The sequence below is a fragment of the Oryctolagus cuniculus genome, chromosome 5, assembly GCF_964237555.1.
Source record: "Oryctolagus cuniculus chromosome 5, mOryCun1.1, whole genome shotgun sequence".
NCBI classification, from domain to species: Eukaryota; Metazoa; Chordata; class Mammalia; order Lagomorpha; family Leporidae; genus Oryctolagus; species Oryctolagus cuniculus.
In genome coordinates, this window is record NC_091436.1 from 85,377,925 (window position 1) to 85,387,193 (window position 9,269).

The window sequence follows — 9,269 nt, forward strand, 5'->3', positions numbered from 1 at the left end:
TGAACAAAAAGTGAGCAAATTAAAATTTATTCAAAATCGTATTTAAGACTTACCAAATCTAGGTCAGAAATTATTACAGTTTGCTTTCATTCATTTAGGCTGAACTTTTAAAGTCAATATCCATCATGTAGGAACAACTCTGATACCCACTTAGAGATATGTTGGGATACGGAAAGTCTGGGTTTGGGTTTATATATTTGTAAAATGGGGATAAAAATTCCTATCCTATGTTTTAGGGTTGTTATGAAAAATAACTATGGTAACATGGTGTATACTAGCTCCTTATTCTGTCTGAAAAACTACCCTTTTTTTCCTACTGTACTCTCATGCACAGCATGGAACACTTCTGTGGCCTGAAGTGTGGGATTTTTCCCTGTACACCAAACAATTCTCAAGTAGACATCAAGCAGATAGTCTACAATTTAATTCAATTCTGACCCATCTATCTGGGTCTCTGTCCCAGGAGACTGTCCTCACTTCAGATGCCACCTGCAAGTAGTAGGTTCTCACTTATATTTCTGACCAGCTATAAATGGAGAATCCTATGATCCCTACATTTTTGGGTTTGATTCATTTGCTAGGAGGGCTCAAAGAACTCAGAGAAACATTTAGTTGTATTTATCGGTTAATTACAAAGGATATTACAAAGGACACAGATGAACAGCACAATGAATAGATGGATAGGGCAAGGTATGAGGGAGGGGGCAGTATGGAACTTGCATGCCCTTTCTAGGGCACCTCTGCATATCCAGCAACTTGGAAGCTCATCAAATCTTTCTGTTCAAGAGTTTGTAAATAATTTGTTCTGCAGCTGCTCCCGCCATCCTGACCTTTTCCTGGAGTTCCATGAGTGGCGTCTGAAGTTCTAACCCTCTACAGTCTCGAATCACCTGATATTTCAGGTGACTGGCCACATTCTGGGGCTACCTAGGGGTCCCACCCTAAAACCTCCTTTGCATCAACTTAGGTGTTAGGGAAAGTACTGATTATATATAACAAGATACACTCTTTTTTCCTTTTCTTTTTTTTCTTTCTTTTTTTTTTTTTTTTTTTTTTTTTTTTTGACAGGCAGAGTTAGACAGTGAGAGAGAGAGAGACAGAGAGAAAGGTCTTCCTTTTTCCGTTGGTTCACCCCCCAAGTGGCCGCTACAGCCCCACGTTGTGGTCAGCGCACTGCACTGATCCGAAGCCAGGAGCCAGGTGCTTCTTCCTGGTCTCCCATACGGATGCAGGGCCCAAGCACTTGGGCCATCCTCCACTGCCTTCCTGGGCCACAGCAGAGAGCTGGACTGGAAGAGGAGCAACCAGGACAGACTCCAGCGCCCCGACCGGGACTAGAACCTAGGGTGCCGGTGCCGCAGGCGGAGGATTAGCTCAGTGAGCTGCGGCGCCAGCCATCTTTTTCTTCTTAAATATTTGCTTATTTATTTATTTGAACTTCAGGGTTAGAGAGAGGAGAGGTGGAGAGAGAAAGAGAGGTCTTCTTCCATCTGATGATTCACTCCCCAGTTGGCTGCAACGGCTGGAGCTACACGGATCCGAAGCCAGGAGCCAGGAGCTTCTTCTGAGTCTCCCACACGTTTGCAGGGGGCCAAGGCCTTGGACCTTCTTCCACTGTTTTCCCAGGCCATAGCAAAGAGCTGGATCAGAAGTGGAGCAGCTGGGACTCGAACCAGCACCCATATGGGATGCTGGCTCTGCAGGCAGTGGCTTTATCTGCTATGCCACAGCACTGGCCCCTATGAGATCTTGACAGTTAAATCCAGATGCTGTTGTAATTCAAAGTGTGTGTGTGTGTGTGTGTGAGAGAGAGAGAGAGAGAGAGAGAAAGAGAGAGATTTTCTCCTTAAAAAGACGATGAAGAAGATAAAACCAATAGTAAGGAATTACAAGAAGCTAATAGTCTCTTCTAGTTTTGTTTTAGATTTCTTAAAATTCGTGAAGCTGGTTTTTTTTTTTTTTTTTTTTTTTTTGACTCCTGCAATTCTATCAAATTACATGCAGAAAGAGTGTGCAGTTTGTGGAGAGAAAGCAGCAGATATATAATTAGCAGCCTGCTCGCAGGAGGGAAGAATGCTGGGGCCTGAGGGCTTCAGATTGTCTCAAACACATGAAAGAATTTAGGCACAAGATACAGATAAAGAGTAGCAGAGGAGTAAGATTTATTAGCAAAGTGAAAGTACACCTCAAGAGGGAGTGTTGGGGTCATCCTTTTATGTGATCTGAAGGCACAGGGAGTAGCGCTTTGGGTCGAGTTTCCTAGGAAAGGGCACTGATTTCCAGGAACTTGGTGACTGTTCATTTTCTGGTCTTTTTTAGAAAGTTTCAGAAATGTCATGGCATCAGGACCATGGTGTGATTAGAGTGCCAGCCATGATAAATTTATTATAATGATTATAATATGCTGTAGGTCATTGAAGAGATGCAGTCAGTGGCCATGTTGACTATTTTCAACTGGCACAGGTTCTGGGCATTGGCTTTGCTACAACAAGTGTTTCGGTGGCCACTCAAGGGAGAGGTTTCAGAGGCAACCCTGGGGGCAGGGTGTGGTGAAATACTTCCTCTGGATCTTTCTCTGCTCCCTGTCTCCTTAGCTATAACAACAGGAGCAACTTTGCCTTTGAAACAGCAAGGCTCCATTTTAGAAGACACTCACAAAACCAGGAAGATACTTGATTTCATTACCTTTCCACAGCCTTAATTTTTTACCATCCAGTCACAGGAGAGATGGACTTTGAGAAAGCTATGTAAAATAATTTATAAAAGGAAAAACAATCACTTTATCCCAGTCCAAATATTCAATTTGAGAGAAAATGGGAAAGGAATAAACGTTTCAGCTATAATGATACTAATGTAGAAATACAGCCTAATATTTTTTAACATTTATCTCCCATATGTACCTTTTAGCACATCCAATATCTGTGCTAAAATACATTTAGTGGGAATATTTCCCTTTAGATAAATATGTTTCTACCTTAACGACTGGCACACCAGAACACTTAAATTCACAGGAAGTCATAGGAAGTCACCATTGATCTTTCATGGACTACTTAGAATAAAAAAATAAAAAAGGTAAAAGGACAGGAAGCGGGCCTTTCTTTGGGAAAGGTAGGTGTTCAATTTTCCAAGGATGAAAGAAATATCTGATTGATCTGTTTTCCTTAAAATCTGAAGAGATCAAAAATTCTAAAAGTTCTGTGGTCTGTATTCCAACTAAATTTTATTTTCTTTGCATTTTTCTTCATGTTTTGCTTCCTTCTTTCTTTCAGTACATGATTATGATATTTCTCTGAGTTGGTTTGGTATTTATCTCCCCTACTCCACCATAAGCTCTGTGAGGCAGGGATCATGTATATTTTGTTTACATATGAATCTTTGTTCATCCATCATCAGTGTGGTGAATAGTGTTTTGTTCATAGAAGATATCCAATAAATGTGCTTCAATAGTGAAGTATATATTATAATGTCATCTTATTATATTACATATGTGTTATTTAATTCTTTTCATAGTACACATTAAAGTTACTTCCAGAAAGTCAACATATTAGAATATTTTCCTTTAGTTTACCAATTTATCATGCTATGTTAGATTATGAGGACTGAAGCTCAGTAAATGTTGACATTCTAATGTAGCTTAGAGCATAGATATTATTTATGGGTGGTTTTAGTAATAGAAAATAAAAGGGGCAGAATCCAACTCAGGCTGAGCAAACCTTAGGCATGTACCCTGGCCATATTTAATTGGTGCATTGTTTTCTAACACTACAGTAACATATTGCCAATTTTCTGGCTTAAAACAACATAAATTTATCATCTTACAGCTCTGGCAGTCAGAAGTCTGAAGTCAGTCTCACTGGGATAAAGTCGGTGTTAATAGATCTTTCTTCCCTCTGAGTCTCTAGGGGAGAGTGCATTTCCTTGGTTTCTCAATTTCCAGAGGCTATCTATCCTTTTTAGTTCACAGCCCCTTCCTCCACCTAAAAAATGAGCAGTGTCGCATCTCTCGTCTCATACTTCTGCTTCCATCCAACTTCTCTCTCTCACTCTCTCATCCTTCTGCCTCCCTATTAAAAGGACCCTTGTGATTATGTTGAGCCCACTCAGATAAACCAGGATAATCTCTCTCTCTCTCAAAATCCTTAACTTGATTACATCTGCAAAGTCCCTTTAACTATGTTAGATAACATAGTCACAAATCCCAGGGATTTGGATATGGACATCTTCAGCCTCTCACAGTTGGTCCAGGAGTTAGAATCTGACCTAAATCACGCCAGTGTCCTCCTTCTGGAATTTTTGCCTTTGCATATGAAAAAAATCCTCCATAGTGAGGGCAGCTCTGATATATGAGGTTTAGGATCCATCCTCAGGCACATTTCTTGAATCATAGACAGGTCTAATATGAAGAGAAAGGAATGGAGTCCCTAGAACAGACAGTTTAATGTGAGAAAAAAATAGAGGCATTGAGGTCCAAATGTACTTTCATATCTCATAGTTTGGTTAAATGAGACACCACAATCTCTCCAAAAACTTTACCCTTTTGCCTAAATTAATTTTGGGTAGGTTTCTGAGACTGACAACTAAAGAAGGTTAATAGATTTAGCATTCATTAAAATGCTTACTGCAGGTGGGGTAACTCATTCTAGTATTTCCAAGCCAAGATAACAGAACTCAAATTTACACCCCTGACAAGCTCATAGACAAGACTGACTTCCTGAGCCACAGTCTTGGGCCAGTGTAAGCAATAATTCAGATGAACCACGAAGATCCTGAAGACCAAACTCTGAGGAGCCCGTGGTTGACAAATGAAGGAGCTGATTAAGAGTCAATTTCAAGGCAGGAAAGTCTAGAAAGGACCTAAGGTTTCTGCCACGAAGTTATGGAACAGTGGACTAGAGATCTTCCCCATTCATGGGTCCCAGTGGGAGAATTTATACAAATCCATTGTTACTTCTCTCTTGCAAACTCTACAGAATTCTCAAAGCCAAATTCCAAAGCTCCCTGTCTTGTCAAGCCTACCCTGGAGCGTCTCCTTCACCACCTTTCTTTTCTACCCCTTTGCATTTTCACAGAACTCATTGATCCATTCTGTGTGTTTCTGTAGTGCTTTAAGTATTGTTCTATGCATGCCTTTCAAAGATGAAACATTACATTTGGTTGTCTTTCTCATATTTTGCTACCTGCCTTGAAGTTGACTTCCTTGAGAAGGTGACAAGCTTCAGTCTGTGTCAGGTACTATTTGGTGTAAAGAATATGCACTAAAACACAACTTTAGTTCCAAAGGAGCTAAGCATGCAATGGTAGATGAATCAGTAAATCCCAACTGTGTGTGATGTGCTGTAACAGGAGCATGCAAAGTACCTTGTGAGCACTCACAGAGATGGTTCATGCAGAAGGAGTGGGTGGGCCAGGGATGGTTCTCCAAAGATGATGCTTGAGCTGAATATTAGAGGATAATAGGAACTCCTGGACAGTCAAGGCAAAGGACATTCCAGGCAAGGTCAGAGAGCCCTGAACGATTGGTAGATTGACAAGAACAAAATTGAAAAATTTGCTAGAGTCAGGCCAAGGAGTTAAGATCCTGTTTTCAAAAATAACTGCACAGCAGCTGGCATAGGATATTGACCATCACATTGCTGATGCTACTGAGGCAGAGACTGTTGACAACTGATACAGGAATCTAAACGCATGCTCACAGGATTGATGTTTGGCATTGGGACAATTACACTGACTGCTTTGGGAGAGAAAAAGCAATGTTGAAGGCATACATTTTCTGTGCTTTTTTAAATTCAAAGATCAAAGACATGAATATGACTGAGCAGCTCTGTATGGAAAGGGAGATGAGTCAAACTGGAAAGTTTGGAAATAACAGACACTTGTTTCTTATTCAAGACTCCTTTACATCCCTAGTACACTAATTACTAATAGCAGGGTTATAAACCTGAGGTATATTGAGATTTCTGAGGCTCTGAAAAATACCTTGCAATTTTAGGTAAAATTTTGAGTACATGTGTGTTTGTTTATTTTCCTGAGGAGAGGGGCTTTGGATTTTTCTTAGGTTCAAAAATATTCTTGGCCTCCCAAAAGTTAAAATCTACTGGCTTCTAGCACAGGAAACTCTCACAAAAGGATAGAGGCAACACTACTTAGACATTCATTGTTGTCTGTAGCCATAGTGGCAATTCCTTTTTTGAGGGAATGTAGAGTTAGCAGCCAGGACAAAAACTTCAAATAGTAAATAATCATTCATATCTCAGTGGCTTTTGATAATAGCGATTTATTTCTCACTCTCATTAAAAGAGTAGTGCAGTCAGTGTTGGGAGGGGGGAGGTGTGGGGCTGTGTACCATGGTGTGCTGAGAGTTGGCTGTATCCAGTCCCTTAGGGACTGGACCCGTTCTACAACATGGCTCTGTCTTCAATGTGTCACTCTCAGGGCACTCTGGCAACCTCCAGGTAGCACACAAGGGGGAAGAGAGAATATCTATTAATGCTTAATAGGACAGTGGCACATGCTTTCTCACATTTTGCTCCCAAAGACTGGTCATATGGTGTCATTTTTAGTTGCATGGAACTTGGGAAATAGTTTATCTAGGTGCACAGGAAGAGGAAATATATTGATGTGCAACTGGCTACTGTTTGCCCTGTAGAATTAAAAAATCTGACTGGATTCTTAGCTGTTGGTCACAGGTTTTGGTTCTAAATGAAAAAGCAAGATTGAATTAACTATCCTTTCTCAAGACCTCCTTATGTTTGTATATAAGAAGTTTTTTTTTTTTTTTAAAGATTTTTATTAATCTGAAAGTCAGAGTTACACAGAGAGAAGGAGAGGCAGAGAGAGAGTGCCGTCTTCCATCCGCTGGTTCACTCCCCAAATGACTGCAATGGCTGGAGCTGTGCCGATCCAAATCTAGGAGCCAAGAGCCTCCTGCAGGTCTCCCACTTGGGTACAAGGGTCCAAGGACATGGTCCATCCTCCACTGCCTTCCCAGGCACATCAGCGGGGAGCCGCATCAAAAGTGGAGCCCATGTGGAATGCCGGAACTGCAGGTGGCGGCTCTACCCGCTATGCCACAATGTTGGCACCATATAAGAAGTTTTTTAGGCTGGTGCCTCAGCTCACTAGACTAATCCTCTGCCTGCGGGGCTAGCACCCTGTGTTCTAGTCCCGGTTGGGGTGCCAGTTCTGTCCTGGTTGCTCCTCTTCCAGTCCAACTCTCTGCTGTGGCCCGGGAAGGCAGTGGAGGATGGCCCAAGTGCTTGGGCCCCGCACCCGCATGGGAGACCCGCATGGGAGACCTGGCTCCTGGCTTTGGATCTATCCAGCGCCGGTGTAGCGGCCACTTGGTGGGGGGTGAACCAACAGAAGGAAGACCTTTCTCTCTGTGTCTCTCTCTCACTATGTAACTCTGCCTGTAAAAAAAAAGTTTTTTTAAAAAATATGTCCTTTGTTTGACAAGTATTTTAGTGCAGGATTACACCTGCAAAAATTCTCTGATTCATCAACACCCTCAAAGATAAGTCACCCACTCAATCACTCAAATGGATTGTAAGATAAGAGTTTAAAGGTGGCTCTCATGGAGGCAGCTAGCACAAGGCTGGAGGCTGGGGAGTGCTGAGCCACACCATACCCTGAGCTGCCCAGACTAGCAAATGGTACAGTCAGGATGGCTAAAGGTGACCCCAAGAAGCCAAAGGGCAAGATGTCTGCTTATGCCTTCGTGCAGACCTGCAGAAAGGAACATAAGAAAAACCCAAATCTCAGTTTTGCAGAATTTTTCAAGCCGTGCTCTGGGAGGTGGAAGACAATATCTGGGAAACAGAACTCTAAATGTGATGGAATGATGAAGGTGGATACAGTATGCTATGATTGGGAAATGAAGGACTAGGGACCAGCTAAGGAGAGCAAGGGAAAAAAAAAAGCACCCAAATGCCCCTAAAAGACTACCATCTGGATTCTTCCTGTTCTATTCAGAATTCTGCCCCAATATCAAATCTACAAACCCTGGAATCTCCATTGGAGATGTGGCCAAAAAGCTGTTGGTGATGTGGAATAACCTGAGTGGCAGTGAAAAGCAGCCATGCATCACTAGGGCAGCAGAGCTGGAAAAGTACCAGAAGGATGTTGCTGACTATAAGTCTAAAGGAAAGTTTGACGGGACAAAGCGTCCTGCCAAAGTTGTCTGGAAAATAGTAGAAAAGGAAGGCCAAGGGGACAAGGAGGAAGATGAAGAGGAAGAGGAGGTGGAGGAGAATGAATAAAATTGTTCTGTCTCCTTATGAATACCTTAGAGTAGGGGAGTGCTGTTACTGGCACATCTCTCATTTGAGACAAGTCTATTGCCCTCATTAGGTTTAAATATGAAAATTCGGTATCTTCACACCATAGTTTCTCAAGCGCTCTAGAAATTGTCGGTGCTTTACGTGATGTGGTCATGAGTGTCTGCAGCACCCTAAAACTGTATGAAAGTTGTGCATATGGGGCCGATGCTGTGGTACAGTGGATTAAAGACCTGGCATGAAGCACCAGCATCCCATATGGGCGCCGGTTCTAGTCCTGGCTGCTCCTCTTCCAATCCAGCTCTCTGTTATGGCCTGGGATAGCAGTACAAGATGGCCCAAGTCCTTGGGCCCCTTGCGCCGTGTGGGAGACCTGGAAGAAGCTCCTGGGTCCTGGGTCCTGGCTTCGGGCCATTGTGGCCATCTGGGGAGTGAACCAGCAGATGGAAGACTTCTCTCTCTCTCTCCCTCTCCTTTCTCTGTGTAACTCTTTCAAATAAATAAAATAAATCTTTAAACAAGAGAAAGTTGTGCATATTTCCAAATGTTTTTTAAAAGGAAAAGGCACTTAACTTACTATGCCACAACACCAGTCCTGTAACTCTGCCTTTTTAATAAATCATCAAGCTTTTTTTTTTTTTTTTTGACAGATAGAATTACACAGTGAGAAAGAGACAGAGAGAAAGGTCTTCCCTTTGTTGGTTCACCTCCCAAATGGCCACTATGGCCGGAGATATGCCAATCTGAAGCCAGGAGCCAGGTGCTTCTTCCTGGTCTCCCATGTGGGTGCAGGGGCCCAAGCACCTGGGCCATCCTCCGCTGCCCTTCTGGGCTACAGCAGAGAGCTAGACTGAAAGAGGAGCAACCGGGACTAGAACCTGGCGCCCTTATGGGATGCCGGCGCCACAGGTGGAGGATTAACCAAGTGAGCCACAGTGCCAATCTTTTTTTTTTTTTTTTAAAGATTTCAACACAAAGAAAAAGTTTCTCCCT

General features: G+C 42.5%; 1 pseudogene; it reads left to right on the forward strand.

The window, feature by feature from the left end:
- The first annotated feature begins 7,663 nt into the window (after nucleotides 1-7,663).
- LOC100358883 (high mobility group protein B3 pseudogene) lies at nucleotides 7,664-8,258 on the forward strand (annotated as a pseudogene).
- The last annotated feature ends 1,011 nt before the right edge of the window (nucleotides 8,259-9,269 follow it).